Raw genomic sequence first — 23193 nt, forward strand, 5'->3', positions numbered from 1 at the left:
CTGCGGTATGTAGTATAACATTGTATTTTTTATATTGCATTATTGCTGTATGGCATATAACATTTAGTAAAATGACAAATTTTCATTTGACCTATTTGAAGAATCAAGATATATTTTCTACTAAATAAGTTTTGGATTTGTGTGACATGCTTAATTTAAAAACAATTCTGTGTAATGAGTTGCCTGAGCAAAGCTATATACTGTACTACTCTTCCTAGGCTTTGCCTTATACCAAATCAATGACTGTGTCAGCACAACTCATTGGAACAATTAGCCAACACTTTATTCTCCAGGATGCTTGCAATTTTAGTCAGAGTATTTATTTCTTATTTAGTGTGTCATGATTTGTTGGGTTAATTGAATAAATTCTAGTTAAATGAGCAATAGGGTTATAAGTTATGGGAGCATAACTGCTGTTGAGATATTTCCTTTAGAAGGTCTTCATGGTATCCAGCAGCAATTCAGACTGAGTTCATACCTAGCAATAAGACAGATATAATATTGTTTAGTAAAAGGCCACAGTAGCTGAGTTTGCATTCAAAACTAAATCATAATGGATGTTTGTATTTCATGTTAAGCCACAAGCAAATCATTTTATGGATTAATTCATAGAACAGGCACAAGCGTTAGTATTGGTAAATACTTTCCCATTGGCAGAAGTTCCCAAACTCCTTATTCCTTAGACTTCAGCATTCGGTCCACAGGTCTTTAAAGGAGAAAGATGGCTTGATGGCTTTGCAGGTCATTCTTCATAGTAGTTGTTCAGATTTTTTCCCCCCATGTGATCCAGCAAATGCCCATGTTCTGCTGATTCAACTTTAAAATGTAAAGACTGATCCGGCCTGTTTTGACTCTTTATATATCATGGTAGTTCTTCCTCCTTGCACAGAAGCCCAGAGAAAAGTATGAAAGTGACAACATTTATTTTTGTTTGTCCCCCTTTTGCTCCTCCTGCTGCTGGCAAATCAATTCTTCTGTGACTGGAAAGGATAAACTGATAGCAATCTATTTTTTTCCTCCATTCTAGACTAGGGAGGGGGACAAGAGGATTTTGTTCCAGAACCTACAGTGGTTTGGAGTGGGGCACTAATCAGTGTTATTATTTGCTGTCTCAAATTGCCAGCTGGAGGGAGAGCACTGTGCTTTTTCTCTGCCTGGTCTGTGGGTTCTGAGGTTTAAAACAAGGAAAACAACCACATAGCCACTTCAAAAGTGTTTAAATGGACCGGGGAGTGGGAGTACACTATGTGGAATTGACCTGATTCAGATGGTACTTATTTCCATATAAATGTTCTTGGAATCTTAGCCAAAAGCAGTTGGGTCCAAAATGAGAATCAGTAACAGATAATAGAATTTAACAGATGATGTTAGTGGAATGGAATATTGGCATGGGATAATAGTCTGCTACTGCTAGATAAACATCTTGGCATTGCTTCCCATTTATCAAAAACAAATTCTACACAGAGCCCAGGGACTCTTTTATCATGCAAGAGACATTGCACTTTTATGGCAGGTTTCTGTTACAGTGACTTTATTTCTTTTGCTTTTAGCGACTGATGTAGATTTAATCATTTTATCTGATGGATGTTGCTAGTGCATAAGAATGATAGCCGTCCACCTTGCCATTATTAGAAAGTACTGGCTATTGAGATAGAAATAACAGGGTGTGATCATTTGAATCAATTAATTGAAGGTCAGTTTATGCATGATATTTTTTTCTTTTAAAATATTCTATATTAGTATTTAATATTTAAGTTATATGCTGCTGAATCCTTCCAGATTCCAAAGATTGAATAATTTAAAATGTCTGTGACAAATGTCTGTTCAAAAGAACTTCCTCAAGGTCATAGAAGAATGTTAGAATTTTTAGGGTGTTCTAGAGTTTTTTTGAAGGTGTTAATAAACATGTGGGTAAGGACAAGCTAGTAGATATCAGCTCCTTAGATTTTCAAAGCACTGATTTATTGAAGACTTCTCAGTAAGTTTAATAAGCATGGACTAAATGGATAGGTCCTTTTGTGGATGAGCAAATGGCTAAAGAATAGATAACAAAGAGTAGGAGTAAATATATTTCTCACAGTGGAGGGACGTAGCTAGTGGGGTCCCCCCGGATTCTGTCTTAGAATTGTTGCTTTGTAATTTATAAATTATATGGAATCTGCTGTAATTTATGGATCAGCAAAGTTTACTGATGACATTACATTGTTCAGAGTGATAAAAATAATAAGACACTGCAAAGCGCTCCAAAGGGATCTCTACACATTAAGGGAGTGGGTGTCAGTATGGCAAATACCATTAAACATGAACAAATATAAAGTGAAGCACATTGGTACCAAAAGTTCTAACTACTAACACAAACTAATGGGATCAAAGCTAGCAGCAACTGATGAGGAAAGAAATATTAGGACAATGGTAAACAGTTCAATGAAGCTGTTGACACAATGTGCATCCACTGTAAAAAGAGGTAACAGCATGTTAGGGATAATAAGAAACAATATTGAAAATAGAGATGCCAATATCATAATCGTTGTCATCAGCCATTCAGTCATGTCCTTCAGATCCACCATAGTCATCCCTGTGTCATCCTTTGACTATCATAATACCCTTATGTAAATTAGTGGTGCAACCACAGCTGTACCAAGTGGGTTCCCCACCCCCACCCTCTCCGTGAGACCCGTCTGTCAGGGCAACCTGGTCTACCCAATTATGGGATGGAGCATACTGCTTTCTCTTAAATATAAAAATATTAAAAATGTAAATTCAAAACAGCTGGACTATTGAATATATGTCTGGCTACTGCACCTCAACAAGGATTTAGGGGAATTAGAGAAGTTTCAGAGAAGGACAAGTAAGTTGATCAAGGGGATGGAAAAGTTTCCCTATGAAGAAAGATTGTAACAACTGGGTCTTTTAATCTGGAACGTATGTGAACAAGAGAGGGCATGAGGTGTATAAAATTATGCATGATGTGGATAAAGTGGACAAGAAGCTATTTTCCATTTCTCAAAACACTGAAACCAGAGGTGATCCAGTGAAATTGAATATTGAAAAAAATCAGGACAGACAAAAGGATTATATATAAATATTATATATAAATATTATATTATATATAAACACATGCAATAAATAAACTTTGGAATGTAATTTCATTATCATGAGATGTGTTGGCTACCAGCTTGGCTGGCTTCACAAAGGCGTTGGATCAATTCTTGGAAATCATAGGGATCAGTTGCTATTAGCTTTGGTGGTCTTGTGACTGCCTCTGAAAGCCATATGCCGGGAGACTAGTGGACTTCTTTGTACAGCTGGTTGACCACTGTGAGAACAGGCTGATAGACAAGATGGTCCAGGATCTGATCCAGGAGAATCTTATGTCCTTAAGCATCAAAGAGAGCCAGACTGTAGTAGTTGCTAGCTGGCAACTGTACCAGGCTGAAAGACTGAACCAAATTTCACTGGTAGATAAAACTGTGGATTTATAACAGAAAGAGTGAAAGAGCATATCAATAACCTTTTGAGTTTTACACAACAGTATGATTGGCTCTCTAAGGAGGCAAAAGATAGTGACCTGAAGAGCTAATGGATGGTGGCAACTGGGGGTTTGTTGGCTGCCAGCATTTTAAAAAAATGCTGCAGAGAAAGAGAGAGAGCTGAGTGTTTCAGCTGCAGCTGCTGGAGGCCTATGGGGTAGCTACCCTGGCAGCAGAATTATGTAGGCATCTTTGGCTATTATACTGAGCTCCACTACTTCCTCAGTGTTTGATCATGGCTGCATAGAAGTACTTGGGCATCTGAGTGCTAGCAGTTCAAAAGACCTGAATACACTCCATACCTGACCAAGGGAAATTAACAATGCTTTCATGTGAATTGGATTGAATTTGCTAGATAATACACATGGAATTGCAACAGGTGTATGGACTATGCTGACCCTTTCTCATCTATAGGATTTTTCCCGCTTATGCTTATTTGGAACGTTTTCCCCCTTTTGTTACCTCATTTAATGTCTTTTTTTCCTAATGTGTTTTCTGTGTTGACATGGTAGAAAACCAACATTTAGTATTGTACTTTGTGAATGCTGGGAGGGAAGGTTGAAGAAATTGAATAGATTTTTCCCCACTTCTGTGCTATTAAAGCTAAAGAGCTGGTTTGGGGGAAGGTTTCTGTTTTATTTAAGGAATGGAAATGAACTTCAATGAAATGAGAATACAGTGGGAGCTGCAATCAGTTTCTCCTAGTTTATTGATGTATGATTAGTCCATCTGCTTAACATGCAAACTTTTTAATATGATACTGTCACTCTGAATGTATTTATAGATCAGATCTTTCGTTGATTAAAGCAGCAGAGTTTCTTATGCAAAATATTTTTTTTTAAATTGTGGGATATTGATAAACGCTTTGAAAACGCTTGAAAGCGATTATGGATCCAGATAGCCCAATTCTGTGGTGCCTTGCTGAAAAACAAGTTCTATTATGTGTGTCTCGTGGTCTGTACACACAGTGGTTCAGCCTGGAATGAAAATCTCTCCTCTCTCCCCCTTTTTTTGAACTAAGCCTTTGAAAAGGACAAGCTTGCTATCTACCACTGGCAAACACGGAAATGGATGCATTTGGTCAGCAGAAATGGTTTGTATAGGGGCTTTGTAAAAAAGACAAAAACGCAGCTGAATTGCTTGATTCAAGGCAGTTTGGCAGACCTGGGCGGCTGCAGCTTCTGCTCTCTCACAGACACGCTCTTTCAGGCCTCTGCTCTGATCAATAGATGTTTCAAATGCTCTGTTTTGCTAAAGAAGCCAATCCAGAGAGCTTACGTACCTCTAGGAGACCCTATGATTTCCTTACCATGAAATCGCTCAGGTTGCAGAAAGGGCACGAGATATTTCAACATCCTATTTTGTATTGAGTGTCACTGAACGTGAAAAGTCAACAGATTAGCAAAGACCAAAGGGCAGTTTTCCCCTTGGATAATAACTGCCTCATGAATTATCTTAAATTCGTATTTTTAAATGTTTTAAATCTCAGCAATTGCTAGAGGAATTCTGAAGTATGTATTTTTATGCTGGAGTGAAACTCTTTGACTTTAAGAAAAAGTATCCTTTAGTTTACCCATTAGTTTACCTCCCATACTACTGGGATGCCCACAGAGCTCATGGGAAGTTTTAGGTGGAAGATAGACTTCAAGTACATTTTAGCTTGTTTTAATTTTTACTTGAAACAACTCTTAGGAAATTGTTGCTTTGGGCTGTAGTATTAGTTGTCAATTAACAAAACAAAGGCAGCGGATCTGTATATGTGCATCTCTACTTTTCAGTGGGGGAGACCAATTAACAGGCCTTTAAATCTGACAAAAGGATCAGAAAGCACAGGAAAAATGCTGGAAAATAAGTATCCAAGAATGATGCAGTCACGGAAATGAGATTTTTTTTAATACTCTGAGCCAGAAGGATGATTATTTAGCTTGGTTTTTTTCTTTTCTAAAAATGACCAAGGAATTTGAAGTTTTGTTTTCTTCCGACACAGAGAAAGTAAAAGTAAACTTGACAATTATGTGGCAAAAATCTTACTTTGAGTGCATGTTAATAAATACTATACTCCTATATTTAGTAAGAACCTAAGCAAATTCTGTCAGTTGAAAAAAAGATACTAAAGAAAAGTAGTTTGTTGTCAGAACATATATTAAAAGGTTTGTTATTTTAAAATATTTTTCTGCTTATATGAAATGTCACTGTGCAATGACAATTCATAGCACAGGAATAGCAGAGATTTATATGCATCTTATTCCTATTAAAGCATGTTTTGGTTTCCATTTCCTGGCACTGGAATGAGCCAAGTTAGTTGATTCAAGGACCATTTTACACTGAATGTCATGCCTTCCGAGGTCGGTAAAATGAGGACCCAGACTGTTGGGGCCTTAGGCTGACTCTGTAAACCACTTAGAAAGCACTGTAAAGCACTGAAGCAGTATATACAGTAAGTCCAAGTGCTACTGCTACTGCTATCATAGAGTTGCAAGGGGCACTCATCAAGTCCCATCTTTGGGACTCATTGCAAGGAACCAGATTAAAGCATCCAAGATTTATGGCTTTTCAATCACTATTTGAACATATTCAGTGAAAGGGAGGCCATCACTATTCTGGTCCATTGTATCGGGATGGGCAACTATGGCCGCTTTATGGCTTGTGGACTTAAACTCCAAGAATTCCTGAGTCAGCCATGCTGGTTCAGAAATTCTGGGAGTTGAAGTCCACAGGTCATAAAGGGGCCATAGTTGCCCACCCCTGCACTAAATTATTCCTCTTATGGTAAGAAAAGTAACATTATTTCTGATGCTAGAAGACTGCTTTCAATCTCCCTCCCCAGCCTTCCCCACCCGCCTCCAGGTTATACTTTACAGGACTTGGTTATTAATCATCTTTGCCCTTCTCTGAACCTGTCCCAATTTGTTTAAATCCTAAACGTAGTGTTCAGAACTAAATAGGTAGAAACAATTAACATATAGCAAAATGGATCTAGTCTAATGAATTGGAAGCAAGATGCTCCCTAAAAATGCATTTATATTTTATGTATTCACAATCAACCATAATATCTTTTTCACCACCATTATCACAGGCAGGTATTTCCCAAACTAAAGGTATATGATTAATTTATGTTTAAATGAAGAATTGGATTTTTATCTGTTAAATTCCATTCTTTTTAAATCAATTTCTCTAATATATTTTTAAGATTTTTTTTTATCCTGCCTTTTTTTCCTGCACAACTCGAGGCACACAACATATTAATGCTCCTTCCTCTTATTTTCTCTTCAACCAGAAATCTGTGAGGTAAATTGGGCTGATAGAAATTGACTGCCCCATTGTCACCCAAGGTAGATTTTCATGTCTAAGACAGGACTAGAACCAGTGGTGGGTTGCAGGTGGTACACCCCAATATGGGCGTACCAGAGCCAGCCCGGAACACCGGACACTGTTCCTATATGATGCTCTGGAGGACCCACCCGCCCGCTGTCGCTTCTTACAGTCCTTTTATGTCTTCAGTGCTTCCGCGCATAGCACGTACAGCCCCTGCGCAATGCTCTGCTGAGCAGCTGGAGCATCGCGGAGGCTTGCAGACGCGCCAAGATGCATGTGCACACTGCATCGCTCCATGTGAACCCAGCAAGCCCGTTCCAACCGTACTGGTTGGGATGGAATCCGCAACCCACTGACTAGAACCCATTGTCTTCTGTTTTCTATGCAAGCACCTTAATCACTACACCAAAGTAGTTAAATGTTATGATTGTTTAGTGTGTCTCCCTTCTAGCAGAATATCTTTTTCGTATTTTAAGATTCAACATTCATTCTCTTTGCTTTTTTTGTTCAAGTCATTAATAAAAATGTTGATGAGTGACAGGTTAAAGTCTGACCTTTGTGGTAACTCACAGTAAGTCATTCTAGTTTGATAAAGAAATACTACTGAACAACATTTAAGTATCTTTTTTGAACAGCTGTGTTTCTATCTCATTGTCATACCATCCTGTTCACATATTATGGTTTACTTTGCCAAATGCTTAACTGAAATCTGCAACATTCCCTCTCTAAGGCAGTTACTTTATCTCATTTTTTTTAATTTGGGTTAAACTAGCAGGATTTGTTCTTGAGAAAATCCATGTTGACATTGGTAATTATCACTATTTTCAGGTAGGTATAGAGAAATATCTTTTTATTATCTGCTTTAAAGTGGTCTGTAGTTTTCTCTTCTTTTTTTGCCCTTTAGAATAGAGGAACAACATTGCCTTCTACAGTCAACTGGTAGTTAATAATTTTCTCAGGATTTCTCAAAGACACTTTATAAAAATTTGGCCACCTCATTAGGAACTTCCTTCAATGTCCCAGGATGCAATTCATTTCATCCTGAATATTTAAACTAATTCAAAGCAAATAGGCATTCCATGATAATTTTCTATGAAATTCAATATTTTTCCTATACAATACATACTTTCTTATAGGAGCAGATCAAGTCAAGATTCTTAACATTCTCGAACATCTCTGTTTATATTCTAGCTTTAGCTTTCTTAATAACATCTGTTTCAAGTCAGGTTATCTTTATGTACTGATGCTGGATGACTTGCACCTCTTTCCACTATGCAAGTGTGCTGTTTTTCATTTCAGATATTCATTAAGCTTTTTATACAGCTACCTAAGTTGCTTCTGTTATCCTCCATTTTATCTTATTGGAATTGTTTGCCTTAATGGTTTTAGGATCTCATTTTTAGGAGCAGGTAACTCGCTTCAAACTCCTTTTTCAATTAACTTCTCCTGCCACGGAGCCCTATTGCCATTGCTACCATTTTTTTTATAAAAAATCCCTATTTAAATCCAAAATATACTTTCAACTACTTTAGTTTCTTTTAAAATCCATAACTCTAGGATTACATAGTCACTTTTCTCAGTACCCCCTGTTTCTTCCACTTTCTTGACTAAATCTTCCCTTCTTATTAGTATCAAATCAATGATTGCTGATACTGCAGTCCCTGAAGGAGAAAATTACAAGAATTTCCTAGAAGGATTATGCTTGACAGATTTACCTCTAATGAATGTCAGGGTATATGCGGTATAACTTATTCCCCCCTATTGCTTCTGTTACTTTTGAACAACATTAATTAAGTTGCTAAATACTAGTCATGGAATTCATGCCACCAACTTTCTATTATATCTGTTATATCATGTTCAGAGCTCAAAAGTTGGGGTGGCCAGGATTCTTTTCAGCTGAAGTGTTTTAATAGGCGAAATCAATGTATTTCCCTTCTACAAACTGAGGCACCCAATTTTTGTAAAAAAGAAGACTGATATTTTAAACTCACTCTGGTGCTTTCAGAGGGGAGGCTGACAAGTCACATGAAGGACTTGGCTGCATTTCTTGTCTCTGCCAAAAAAGAAAAAAGATTCCTTTGGTATGGGCATCTGGAATATGGTCTCTGGCTACAATAGTCATGCAAATTCATATGGGAAGAGATTATTTTTCAAGACTGTTATGTAGATATTCCCAAATTAATCCCCCCATATAATAAAAAAAAAACCTGTCCATCTTCCTGATATTTAGTCATGTTTGCTGGAACCGATGGGAGCTGTACCTGAAATATGTTGGATGGACCAGATTAAGAAAGATTTAAATTGAACCCAGAAGACAATTAGTTTGCTTGTATAGTTGATGAATAGCAACTATACAAGCATGGGGTCATGTATTGAATCAACTCTGTTTTATTTAACCATTGTTTCCTGAATGAATCACAGTTGGCTACATTCCATAAGTCATGTTAAACTGTAAATCTTCTTTTAGAAGCTTCCCCAACATGCATGTTATGCTAAGCCAAAAGAAAACAAGCTTAATTTGGGGTTAATGTAATGTTTATTCATCCATATAGTCTCGATGCCTTCCTAGATAGCCGATACTACTTGACACAGCAGTGTCTGAATCTCTGAAATTGTCCTCAAGGGCAACTTTAAACCCTTTTTATAGTGATCCAAGGTGATGAAAGCAAGGATAGTGGGTATTACTCGTGTTCTACAATTAGAGTGCAGGTATTGAAAAATATAGTACCATCAGCTAGGGCAGCGATGGCGAACCTTTTTTGGCTCGCGTGCCATAAGTGGGGGGAACGCCATCGTTGCCCTAGCTGATGGTACTACTATTTTTTTCAATACCTGCACTCTAATTGTAGAACATGAGTAATACCCACTATCCTTGCTTTCATCACCTTGGATCACTATAAAAAGGGTTTAAAGTTGCCCTTGAGGACAATTTCAGAGATTCAGACACTGCTGTGTCAAGTAGTATCGGCTATCTAGGAAGGCATCAAGACTATATGGATGAATAAACATTACATTAACCCCAAATTAAGCTTGTTTTCTTTTGCATTATAGGAGCCTGGGGAGGACGAAAACAGCCCCTCCTCGGAGGCCCTCCAGAGGCTGGTTTGCTCGTAGGGTTGGTTTAAGCCCTCGAGAGGTTTCAGTGAAGCCTCCAGAAGGTCCCTGAAGCCTCCGGAGGGCTTAAACCGACCCTATAAGCAAACCGGAATTCTGTTCCCGATCTTCTGGTTTGCCCATAGGGCCAGTTTTTTGCACTCCGGAGGCTTCAGGGAAGCTCCTGAAGCCTCTGGAGGGCCTCCGGGGAGGCTCTTTTCGTCCTCCCCAGGCGCCTATAAAGCCTCTGGAGCCTGGGGAGGGTGAAAAATGGCTTTAGAAAAGGCTGAACCCAGCTGGCCAGTACGCGCATGTGTGCTGGCCAGCCGATAGGGCAACGCCTTGTGTGCCCTGACAAATTGCTCTGTGTGCCACCTGTGGCACACGTGCCATAGGTTCGCCATCCCGGGGCTAGGGTATGCTGATGGGCAGGCTCCAGAGGAAAGGAAAGTCTTTTCTGCCATTGTTCCTTCCCTTTGGACCATCTTGTCCCCGGGGGTTGATGGTGGTGAGGTCGGCTCCAACCCTTCTGACCTTCCACAAGAGCTTAAAGACCTGATTCTGCCAGTCGACTTGGGGCTGTAGTGGAGAGGGTTTCACATTGAGGGTGGCTGATGGACAAATAACAGATGCCCCCTGTTCATCCTATTGCCTCCCTCCCTTCCCAACTTTTAGTTAGTGTTGAGTATTTGTCTTCTTTTATTATTTAGTTCATATTGTGTATAGATTTTGCAATTTAAAAAAAAATCTTTTTGACATTGTAAACTGCCCAGACTAACCTTGTGGGCAGTTTACAATATTAAGATGGATGGTCAATACATACATACATACATACATACATACATACATACATACATACATACATACATTCATTCATTCATTCATTCATTCATTCATTCATTCATTCATTCATTCATTCATTCATTCATTCACAAGTATTTTTCTTGGCTGGGGAAAGACCGTTTATTTTTCAGCTGATTTGGACTTGTTTCTAGCAACCAAAAAATATGCCAGTAGGAATACCATTGGAGTTACTGGCACAAATCTCTATAGGAAACTAGGTTGCTCCCTCCCTCCCTGGTAATTATCTACATTATTACTTTTGGAATTTGAAAGAGTTAGGCTCCTAAAGGGATACCTACTCTATGATACTGGTTAATCAATGATTGCAAAGAAAATAAGTAGCCATGCAAATGTTTACTTCATTGTGAGTGCAATGTTTAAATGGTAATGCTTCCATATTAATTCATTTCAGAATATTTTCTCCTATGCACTGGATTTTCTTAGCATTTTTGTGACACACAGTCTTTGTAATTTGGTATCACTAAAGCATGCCCACACGCTTTCATTTTCTTGTATTATAAACTATATGTAAATAAGTATACAATAAGAAGTGTGCACAGTGAGATAAATAAGAAGGTTCTGTTCACTATGCAGCATTGCCTTATGAAGAAATATGTACCTTACATATTGAGATATGATAATAACATATATGTTATAGATTGATATGATAATATATGCATGTCATTGTAGATGTGTGACATAGTCAATAAGCATCATAATTGGTAAATACGGTGTCATTTTTACCCTTGCAAATTTATTGTAACATTTGTTGTATTCTACAACAAGTCCATTACAACGTTCATTTAAAGTAACTTTTGGGGGTCTGCTTGATGCAATAAGACTGAAAGTTTAGTTAGCATTGTTGTGGGAATGTCTTCACTGCTATTTCTTGCTGAAGGCAACTTGTGTTTCAATCACAATAGTGCGCTTTCCCCAACTCATAGCGTTAAAGAAATACAATGTCTTGATCCAAATCATTCTTGATCACGTTTTCATACTATAGTTTTTGTTTTAAATTTGATAACTTTTTCATTATCCCAGGTTGTTGTTTTTTTAAGTGATTGAATTTCACTTACTTTCTATTCTTGGTTCTATTCCCAGTTTGATTCTGGCTCTTTCCTAAAATAATATTTTAGAGTGGCACATTTTTCAGACACTATGACAATTTTATGTGAGGTCGTTTTTATTTTAACATACTGCCATAGATATCTGGCATAAAGTGATAATCTGATTCCATCTCCACCCCCACAAGCTAACTTGAAAGATTCCTTTTTGTTTAAGAATAGTAAAGCTAGAATGTTGCACAATTGTAATATTCTTGAAGAGATCTAACTAGTTTACATAGTTCAACTATCTTTCCTAGTTCCTTTCAAAAAGAGAGCTGCATTTGTTGGAAACATATAATTTTGTTCTGTTTTCTCTTTTTCCCCATCCTAAACAAGTTGATGCAATAACAGTATTTGCAACTATGAATAATTCAGATCAGAAACAATGAATTGTTCTGACATGTTGCAATAATATACTTGTGGAAAAATCCTTAAACTTAAAAATCTGGGTGAAAAAACATACCTTGTAGATTATATTAAATAGGTATGTATAAAGGGAACCCACCCTATTCTAATATGCAAAAATTATACAATACTTTAATAGTTAGAAATTAGAGTGCCATATTCTAATTGTAGTTTTGGGTGCAATCTGCTGAATATATGTTCCAATAAGAGGTTCAAAATTATATATCCAATTGACAAGAGACATTATTTTTTAAGCAATTATATCATTAATTTAACATAGAGCAACACAGTGGCCTACAAGTAAAGACACTTGTTTCCACTCGGAAGGTTGAGAGTTCAATCTTAGGCAGCAATAAATGTTTCTCTATCAGAATACAAAGAGAAAATATCTGCTGCGAACTCCATGTAGGTGTCAGGAAGGGCATCTGGTCAGTAAACACTCACTTCCATTCAGTTGCCCCAACTCCACCCTAATAAAAAGGGATTACTGCCGGGGTGTCAAACTCACATTGTCATATTGTCGTCACATGATATATTGCCCCCCCCTTTGCTAAACTGGGGGTGGACATGGCTAGTGTGTGTTGCATCTGGCCCGTGGGCTGCGAGTTTGACACCCTGGGATTACAGGGTCATAAAAAGGAAAAAAAGTCATTAATCTAAGATATTTGTAATAACAGTGTTACATTCAAAAGTATTTGGGCATTGTCTGGGTTTTGTGAATTGGCTGATTGAGGTTCAGAGCAAGAAAAGCAATGAGCCAAAATCTGACACCATTCCTGATACATAACCAACATAAAATATAAATCTCAGTGATTCTGTCAATGTGGTTTAGGAGAAAAGTGGTAAAGTGTTGATTACCTTTCTCAATGTAATTTATACCCTTTAAAATAGATAACTCGTGTATGTTCAGAATAATTATTGTAAATCATTTGTTTGTAGGGGTGCTTTAGTATTTTGATTGCCAAATAATCCTCCAGTTTAAAAATCTGTTCCTGATTGGAGTGTGAGTCATAGAACATTATGCTAAGCCATGTTTTATTTAACAATTGTTCATTAACCTATAAACCAATAGTTTCTTTTCTTGCATAGCACTACTAAGCCATAAGCTTGTTTTATCGGGCACACTGGGTTCACACAACATGCTAAACAAAATCAAATTCAATCTGTCGTAGCGCAAGTCTCATACTGCAGATTGCCATAATGTTAGTTCATTAACAGGACATCCATTTAGAGCCAAGGTGGCGCAGTGGTTAAATGCAGCACTGCAGGCTACTGCTAGATCAGCAGGTCAGCGGTTCAAATCTCACCGGCTCAGGGTTGACTCAGCCTTCCATCCTTCCGAAGTGGGTAAAATGAGGACCCAGATTGTTGGGGGCAATATGCTGACTCTCTGTAAACCGCTTAGAGAGGCCTGAAAGGCCTATGAAGCGGTATATAAGTCTACTGCTATTGCTATTGCTATTTAAATCTAAAATGAATCCTCTTGTATCTTTCAAAGAATACAAACCTATCTCACGTTCTTTATTAAATATACTGTTCAAATCAATGAGGCAGGAAAGAGGTGCCTTATGTAGTGCACATGTATTTTATATATTTTAAAACATGCTGGTAGTCCTTGACTTACAACAGTTTGTTTAGTGACCGTTCAAAGTTACAGTGGCACTGATAAAAGTGACTTACGACTGTTCTTCACACTTAAAACCATTGCAGCATCCCTTTGGTCATGTGATCAAAATTCAGATGTTTGGCAACTGACTCAGATTTATGACGGTTGCAGTATCCTGGGGTCATGTGTTCACCTTTTGCAACCTTCTGACAAGCAAAGTCAATGGGGAAGCCAAATTCACTTGACAACCATTTTACTAACTTAACAACTGCAGTAATTCACTTAACTACTGCAGCAAGAAAGATCGTGAAATGGGGCAAAACTCATTTAACAACTGTCTCACTTACCAACAGACACTTTAGGGTTGATTGTGGACATAAGTTGAGGACTACCTATATAAGTTATAAGAAGATGCCAAGGAAAACCTAGACCAGTGATGGTGAACCTTTTTCACCTCGGGTGCCAAAAACATGCACTCGAGTGCCCACCCACATAACTTAATGCCCCCCCACTTCTGTGGCCCGCGCATTTTTGCACAAGGCTTCCCTGCCACTCCCTGCTCTGGCTGCTTCCCCTTGGCTAACACCTAGTGAGGGGACAAGTTGCTCTGCCACAAATGGGCAGAGACCGGGGTGGGGGGGTGAAGGATGCTGAAGTGTGCTCCTCCATCAAAAAAACCTTCCCTTATCATTCTCCTGTGTAAAGATTGGTCCCTTTTTACTCTGGCAGGTGTGAGTCCGGTTGCTAAATCCACCCCCACCTCCCATCAAAGAGGATCCTGGGCACTACAGTCAATTGACAAATGAGGAAGGGAGCTGCCTGCACGGGGGGGGGGGGGGGGGAAAGAAAGGAAAGAAGAAAAGGGGCTTCTTTCCCTTTTGCTGGCTGCTCTGTTTCCTCCCTCCCCCATGCTATTAAAGGGGATCCTGCCTGATCGCTGGAATCCAAAAGGAAATGAGGAGAGAGCTGCCTGCACGGGGGGGGGGGGAGAGAGAGACAAGCGGCAAGGAAAGAATTGGATTTTAGTGATCAGGCACGGGGGAGGGGGGAAACAGAGCAGTCACCTGCCACTTTTTCTCCTTGCCTGGTGCTTGTCTCTATCCCCCCCCCCCTTGCTGGCAGATCTCTCCTCATTTCCCTTTGGATTCCAGCGATCAGGCAGGATTCTCTTTAGTAGCATGGAGGTCGGTGGGGAAACAGAGCAGCCAGCAAAAGGGAAAGAAGCCTATTTTCTTCTTTCCTTGCCGCTTGTCTTTCCCTCGTGCAGGCAGCTCTCTCCTCATTTCTGGTTTGTGTTGGGCTGTTTTTCGTCCTTTGGAGGCTTTAGGGAATCCTCTGGAGAATGAAAAACCACCAAAAATCAGCACGCAAGCGCACGCACGTGTGCCATAGGTTCGCCATTAAGGACCTAGACCATATATGCAAAAAAGCTTCCTTAGCTCCATAAGCAGTTAGCTCACTTCATTAACTTGAAGGAGGGAGTAGGAGGCATTGACTTGTATATAAAGTCCATGCTTTTCATCAAAACTATATTATCAGCTTCATTTTTGTATAGATTTGCTTTTCAGTGTAGAATACCAATTCTCCTGCAGAAGTCAGAGTACAGGACACAGTTTTCATCTCCACCAGTCTCTGATAAAAATAAGTGAAAGTTGAGTGGAAAGATGGCATGCTACCCAAGTAATGACAGCTATGTGGAAATGCACCAATTGTCAAGGTTCTGTACCAGGCGTGGCTATAAAACTACCTGTTAGCTCTGCATTTCCACGAAGATGCAAGAAAGGTCAGACAAGTAATTTGAATGCATAGAATTAGGAACTTATACATATAAAGAAATATAGTAGCGCACAGAAAACCATATTAGGTATGTCAACACCAGGGTGGAAAATCTCTGCTATAAAAAGACAAAGAGGCTGACTTTCTTCCTGCCCAAAAGCGAGAGTTCCCAGCTTGTTACTTCACAAGGATTGGAGAAAAACCTGCAGGGCTGGTTGCACACATTGTTTCTGTTATAAATATGGCTTGCGTTTTGCACTCAATAGTTACCAGATTCTTTTTTGAAAGCTTTTGAAATAAATCTAACTTATCAAAAACCATATTTTGTCAGCATGGCTTCCACTATGATATTGGTCAAGAGAAACTTGCTATAAAATTCAAGTCTTGGGCCCAGCATTTCAAATTAACAGAATTTAGGATGCTCTTTTCACGCCTATGAAACTTTCTGCCATCAACCTCTTGTTTAGAAAATGGCTGTATCTGGTATAAGAATCCTGCCCCTCCCACTTCAACTCTTATGCCGATTGTGTTATTTCCTTTTCAGGTTAAGCAGCATGTTGCACCATATTGTTGTTGTTAGTTGTGAAATCGTGTCCAATCCATCACGACCTCATGGACAATGTTCCTCCAGGCTTTCCTGCCCTCTACCATCCTCTGGGGTCCAATTAAGCTCACATCTACTGTTTTGGTTACTCCATCCAGCCACCTCATTCTCTGTCATCCCATTCTTCCTTTGCCCTCAATCTTTCCCAGCATTAGGCTCTTCTCCAGTGAGTTCTTCCTTCTCATTAGGTAGCCAAAGTATTTGAGTTTCATCTTCAGGATCCGGCCTTCTAAAGAGCAGTCAGGGTTGATCTCTTCTAGGACTGACCAATTTGATGGCCTTGCAGTCCAAGGTACTCACAGGAGTCTTCTCCAACACCATAGTTCAAAGACCTCAATTCTTTGGCACTCAGCCTTTCTGATGGTCCAACATTCACAACCATACATTGCAATTGGGAAAACCATATAGGGAGAGGCTAAGAAACAATAAGAGAAGGAAATCCAATATATGAGAGAAGAGAAAGAATGTATGCTGTTAGTAGTAGATAGTTTGTCCAAAGGACCTTTCTGCTAAACAGTTCTAGGATAAGCATCACTCTCAGCAAGAATAAAGTCTAGATAACATAATCTTGGATTACTTTAAGATAAGTTGATGGAAGGAACAGCAAGATAAAGATGTTTCACGAATGAAGGCAAATATATGTATCCCAGAATAATGTTGCAGGATCCAATCTGTGTCAGTCACCAGGATCAGAGGTTTAGCTTTCAAAGCTTTTGGACTCTTGCTGGACCCATCTTCAGGGAACTTAAAGATAACCAGAGGAATGATTGAAGTCTGGGAAACAGGCCCCTTGTCAATCAACAAGAGTGCTGATTTACTACCAGATTATCAGGTATTTAGGAACCAAGGACTTGGCAGCACAAGGAAACAACAGCCAATAGCCAACCATTAACATCCCAATCAATCAATAGGAAGACACCATATAAATAACACATGGAATAGCCCAAAGGGCACATTTCGGTAGAGAGAAGTTTTGAGGATGAGCTCCAACACAAGTCTGAAAGCTTAAAAGACTAAATCTCTAGTCCCATGACTGACCCAAATTGAATAAAGATGTTTCCTTGAACTCCAAACCTATTGGAGCTTTCATAGTTCAGAACAATATTATGAATTTGTCTATAAATATTAAAAGTAAACAAGCTATCTGAAGTCACTTTGTGACTAACATAGCATACAAGTTGAGAAACAAATGCATATATACTACCTACTGTCCACTACATCTGTCTCCCTATTTTAGAAACATTCTGCAAAGGTACATAAACTCATTTACTTTTCTCATCTTTCATTATTTATATATAAGTGAAATCATTTATTTATTCTGTTAAATACAACTACTTCAGGCTTGAGGCATTAATTTTTAGAGCCATGCTCTTTATCACCTGATATTTGATGAAAGTCATTTTGATTCTCAGCCATCAAATGGCATTGCATAAAAGAGTATATGCATATTTAAATCCCCAACAAATATGCTTATAACATTACCAGAAGCATTCTTGAAACTTTAAATTCAAGTGATGAATTTGAATTTGAGTGATCGTGGGCGCACCACGGTTCGCCCACATAACACCGATCCTCCGTGAGCTGCACTGGCTACCTGTTGGTCTCCGGGTGCACTTCAAGGTCCTACTCACCACCTATAAAGCGCTCCATGGTAGTGGATCTGGCTATTTGAGAGACCGCCTTCTGCCAATTACCTCCCTGCGTCCCATCAGATCGCATAGAGTTGGCCTCCTCCGTATCCCATCCGCCAGTCAGTGCCGACTGGCGACTACTCGGAGGAGAGCCTTCTCTGTTGCGGCTCCGACACTATGGAACAATCTCCCCGTGGAGATTCGTACCCTCACCACCATCCAGGCCTTCCGCACAGCCCTCAAGAACTGGCTAACCCGTCAGGCCTGGGGATAATCTTATTTCGCCCCTCCCGAATGCTGAGTGAATGTTGAGTTTTATTGTCTAATTTACTTTGTGCACATTTCTTTTTTCGTATTGTCCCACACTCCCCTTCCTTTTTTGATTGTAAGCCGCCCTGAGTCCCCTCAGGGAAAAGAGCGGCCTATAAATAAACAAATCTAAATCTAAATCTAAATAATCTTGCATTCCCTTCAGCAACCGACTTTCACCTACATGTACACCAAATTCAAGCCTATTCATGTTATATGCTTTCTTTAAATCAGCCAAAATAAAATGAGCTTTCTCACACTGATACATTCTCTTTGACCTTCTAAAGAGCAAACATCTGGTCTGCCCATCCCTGCCAGGGCTAATGCTGTCCTGCACTGCCCAGATTTTGCTTCTTGTCACTTTTCATAACCTCTCAATCAGAATTCTGCCAATTATCTTTCCAGGTATCATTAACAAAGCACTATCCCCTCCTGGCCCAAAGTCCCTGCATTCACTATTGCTACCTTTTTCTTTGTACAGTATATGGGAACGAAAAGGGCATCCTTTCAAACATCAGGCACAAATGCAAACTTCACACATAGGTTAAACAAATCACAGAGTTACATCCTAAGCAACAGGGATAAAAAAACTAAAATTAAAATAAACAGTAAAACAGTTTTCCAGTTACACCATCAACATCTGCAGCCTTACCATTTTTCAATATCATGACATTTTTTTATTATACTTTTTCATACTTTCATACTTTTTCTCTCTCTTGTCATCTCTCATTTCCCATACAAATCTGTAAAATACTGTTTCCAGCATTATTTCATTTCAGTTTCTTTCCAAATTAGTTCATTGCTTTATTTTTAATTCTGTTTGCTATACTGGAAGTTCCTTGTGTAGCCCTCCCTTTTCATCAAAATACCTCTATCTTCTTTGCCTCTTTTGATATTAACAATTCTTTGTTTTGTTTAACAACATTCTTTGCAACCATCTTTTATCTACATTGGCATTTTTCACACTTTTTTGCAGCAAACATTTATAGGTAAAGGTAAAGGTTCTCCTCACACATATGTAGTAGTCGTTCCCTACTCTAGGCGGCAGTGCACATCTCTGTTTCAAAGCCAAAGAGCCAGCCCTGTCCAAAGACATCTTCGTGGTCATGTGGCCGGCATGACTAAATGCTGAAGGCGCACATTTATACAGATGCATTTTTCTCATTCACAAGGTCTTACTTTATCATTCCACCTTTTTTCATACTTCCCATTAACAGTACTTCGTGCTCTTCTTTCTTGTTGCATCATTTTTCTTTTTACTTATGTTCAAGCAGCTTCCTTTTCCCTCATGATTATTTTTTATTCATTCTGATGGGAAATTAATTTTTTTCTTTGAGCGTATAATTTTTATTTAAAAAATTCAACATGAAGATAAAACACAAATTACAATAATATAAAGCAAGGAAGAAAAAAAAGAGAAAGCCAAAAATTCAAAAAAAAAGAAGAAAAAGAAAAAAAATATGAAGTAGTGTCTGTACAACAGTTATAAATACAAATGTAACCTCTCTCTCTAAGTTGCATCATATTACCCTTCTTTCTCTAATCTATCTTGTAATCATCACAACCATACATTGTAAGTTTTTTTTTCATTTTTACAAATAAAGTCTGAAACTTCTGGTTGCCAATAAATGTAGATAATATTTTTTTCTCTAAACAAAGAAGTCAATTTATCAATTTCAGCAAAATCTGTCAACTTCACCAATCATTCCTCTGTAATGGGTACTGTTGAACCTTTCAATTTCTATACATATAGTAATCTCATCACAGTAATCATATAGTTAAATAATCTTCCATTTTTTTCTAATAATTTCTTCATTAATACTGAAAGGAAAAGTTTGAGTTCCAACTGAATATTTATCTTCAAAATCCTCTGTATCAAAGTATGTATTTGAACTCAAAACTTTTAAAACTTTTTACATGTCCACCAAGCATGATAAAATATCCCTTCATGTTTAAATTTCCAACATATATTTGAAGTGCTTTTATATATTCTGGATAATTTCTCTGGTGTCATGTACGAACAATAAATCATTTTATAAACTTTATCTTTGAGACCATAATACAATGTAAATTTCAACTTCATATTTTCCTATTGTTTTACTTTGATCAAAATTCTTTGCCCTCTATCATATTATTTAACCTAGTATTCCTCTGTTTCAAATGTCACTGAAAGTATGTACATTTTTGCAATTGTATATTCATCATTATAACACAATTGTATTTCAAATTCTGACTTACTTTCCTCCAAACCATGAATCTTTTTATCCATTTTAAATAGTTCAGATCAGTGATGAAATACAATTTTTTTACTACCGGTTCTGTGGCCGTGGCTTGGTGGGTGTGGCAGGGGAAGGATACTGCAAAATCTCCATTCTCACACCACTCCAGGGGAAGGATACTGCCTATTCCCTATTCCCTCCCTACTCCTGGGAAAAGGATATTGTAAAATCTTCATTCTCACCCCACTCTGGGGCCAGTCAGAGGTGGTATTTGCTGGTTCTCCAAATTACTCAAAATTTCCGCTACCGGTTCTCCAGAACCTGTCAGAACCTACTGAATTTCACCCCTGTTCCAGATAACTTTAAATAGGAACACGATTGTTAACTATATGCTTCTGCTGTTAATTGTTCTCTTGATTTGATTTTAATTTCCCCTTGATAGTTTTCCAATAAGTCCTGGTACATCAACCATTTAACTTTATATGCCATTTCTCTTCTGTAATAAGCTTCCTGAGCTGAGATCCAGTGAGGAGTTTTCAGGCAGAATCTGAGTTTATATCTGTTCTATATTCTCAAAATGGAACATATAGTAAAATAATTTTGAAGTCCGTTACTTTTAACTTTAATGTATCATAAATATCCATGCCATCAAACCTCAGCTTGTGACCTTGTAACTATAAAAGACTCTTCTCTTTTTGTCAACAACATCTATTCTTTTATCCAAAAGAACCTAACAACAAACGGGGAAATATAACTTCAAATCCAGTAAACTCAGCCCTCCTCTCTCCTTTGCATCTTGTAACAGTTTATGTTTAACCTGTGGTTTTCTCTTACCATATAAATTTATGTCCTTTTGCCATTGTTTAAACATCTTGTCAAAACAGGTATCATCTAAAACAGAAACTCTTGGTAAAATTAACAGTAGCACTAGCACTTATATACCACTTCACAGAGCTTTACAGCCCTGTCTAAGCGGTTTACAGAGTCAGCATATTGCCCCCCAACATTCTGGGTGTTCATTTTACTCACCTCGGAAGGATGGAAGGCTGAGTCAACTTTGAGCCAATGAGAATCGAACTACCAAACTGCTAGTAGCCGGCAGTCAGAAGAAGTAACCTGCAATACATTCTAACCACTGTGCCACCACGGCTATTATTATAATAAATATATTATTATAAAAATTAAAAACTTTGATTTTTGTCACTGAAATTCCCTCCAACAGTGAAAATTTTTACTTCTTCCATCTTAACAAATTTCTAATTTCAATCCATTTCTTAACAATGCTTATTTAATTTATTTAAAACATTTCTCTAGATGCCTATTTTATAATAAGGTTTGGGTGGCTCCCAATTAAAAAAAATCAAATAACATAAAAACTATATTAAAACTATTAAAACCAAACCCATAAAAACATATACCTGGCATCGTCAAGATAGTCACCTAATCTTATCTCAATTCTTTGAGAAAATGGTTAGATTTTCAGTGCTTTACGAAAGACTAAGAGCAATGATGAATAACCTTTTCCGGACTGAGTGCTCAAAGTGTGCACACAAGTGTGCAAAGGCATGTGCATGCACTGAACTCTCAAAATTCAATGTGCGTGCCCCCTGCACATTCCCCTCTGTGCAGCAGAGACCCGACGACCATCTAGCCAGCGGGAGGCACGTGCGCATACATGGCAGAGCTGAACTGGGGCGACCGCTCGCGTGCCCACAAAAACGGCACTGTGTGCCATAGGTTCGCCTTCACGAAACTGGAGAGTAGAGGTCTGCTGAATTTCAGAAGGAAGGGTGCTCCATAGGACATATAGGCTACTATATGTTCTTATTTTGGAATAACATACAATAAATATTTGTTATAGTAGCACTATTATACTTATATAACAGTATTACATATAACTCTTACTTTGTTATAGTAATATTATAGTAATTCCAACACTGGAAGTTTTTAAGAAGATGTTGGATAACCATTTGTCCGAAGTGGTGTAGAATTTCCTGCCTAAGCAGGAGGTTGGACAAAAAAACCTCCAAAGTCCCTTCCAACTCTATTCTATTTTAATACCCAAGTATTTTACTTTTTTCTCAGCCTTAAAAATCAGTTTTCTCCATCAGTTTTATTTGATTGTCCAATTTCATATTTTTGTTTCTGATTATTAATCTTTAAACCTTTTAATATATCAGAGTAATTTCTCTATTAATGCTCCTACTCCCTGTACTGGATCTTCTAAAATTAATATGAAATTATTCGTAAATGCCCTTGACCCATAAGTTTCTTTTTCTAAATCTTAACTCCCAGAATTCTCTGATCTTATTTCTCTCTTCAGTATCTCAAGAATCAAATGAACAAAAATGAAGACAATGGACATCTGGGTGTGGAACCTTTCAAGGTTTTGTTCTCCATTAACAATTATTTGTGCTTTTTGAGACGTATCAATCAAACGTAATTGTTTAATAAAATGATTAGCAATCTAAACAAAAACATCCAATTCAAATTTTCAAAGACCTTCTCTGTACTGAAGATTAAGGATCTTCTGTGTTGCACACAATTTTTAGTTGTGTCCGTCTGAAGAACATTACTCTGATGCACTATTCTCAGTTGTTCCGTTTATAATTACATTGCACTTTCTAATATTGGAGTTGAAGAAGTTCAGGTACAGACATATTCTTAGCTAATTTGAGATTTGACTGATACTCTGAAGTTTAAATGTAACATGAGAAACTTACAATTACTTCTCTTACAGGATAGAGAAGCTAGTG

General features: G+C 38.1%; 1 protein-coding gene and 1 long non-coding RNA gene across 2 annotated transcripts in view; one reads left to right on the top strand and one right to left on the bottom strand.

Moving 5' to 3' along the window:
• The window catches only part of LOC148049366 (uncharacterized), a 41758-nt gene that overhangs the window by 6933 nt on the left and 11632 nt on the right, over window positions 1-23193 (bottom strand). The window contains exon 2 of the long non-coding RNA XR_015696034.1: window positions 16856-17022. This is a non-coding gene — a long non-coding RNA (uncharacterized LOC148049366). The remainder of the gene's footprint in view (window positions 1-16855; window positions 17023-23193) is intronic.
• The window catches only part of CCDC148 (coiled-coil domain containing 148), a 146607-nt gene that overhangs the window by 1019 nt on the left and 122395 nt on the right, over window positions 1-23193 (top strand). The gene's annotated exons all lie outside the window — the stretch shown is intronic.

The sequence above is a fragment of the Thamnophis sirtalis genome, unplaced genomic scaffold (genome assembly GCF_051295495.1).
Source record: "Thamnophis sirtalis isolate CommonGarterSnake01/CBP01778 unplaced genomic scaffold, rThaSir2_p1.2 scaffold_1, whole genome shotgun sequence".
Lineage (NCBI taxonomy): Eukaryota > Metazoa > Chordata > Lepidosauria > Squamata > Natricidae > Thamnophis > Thamnophis sirtalis.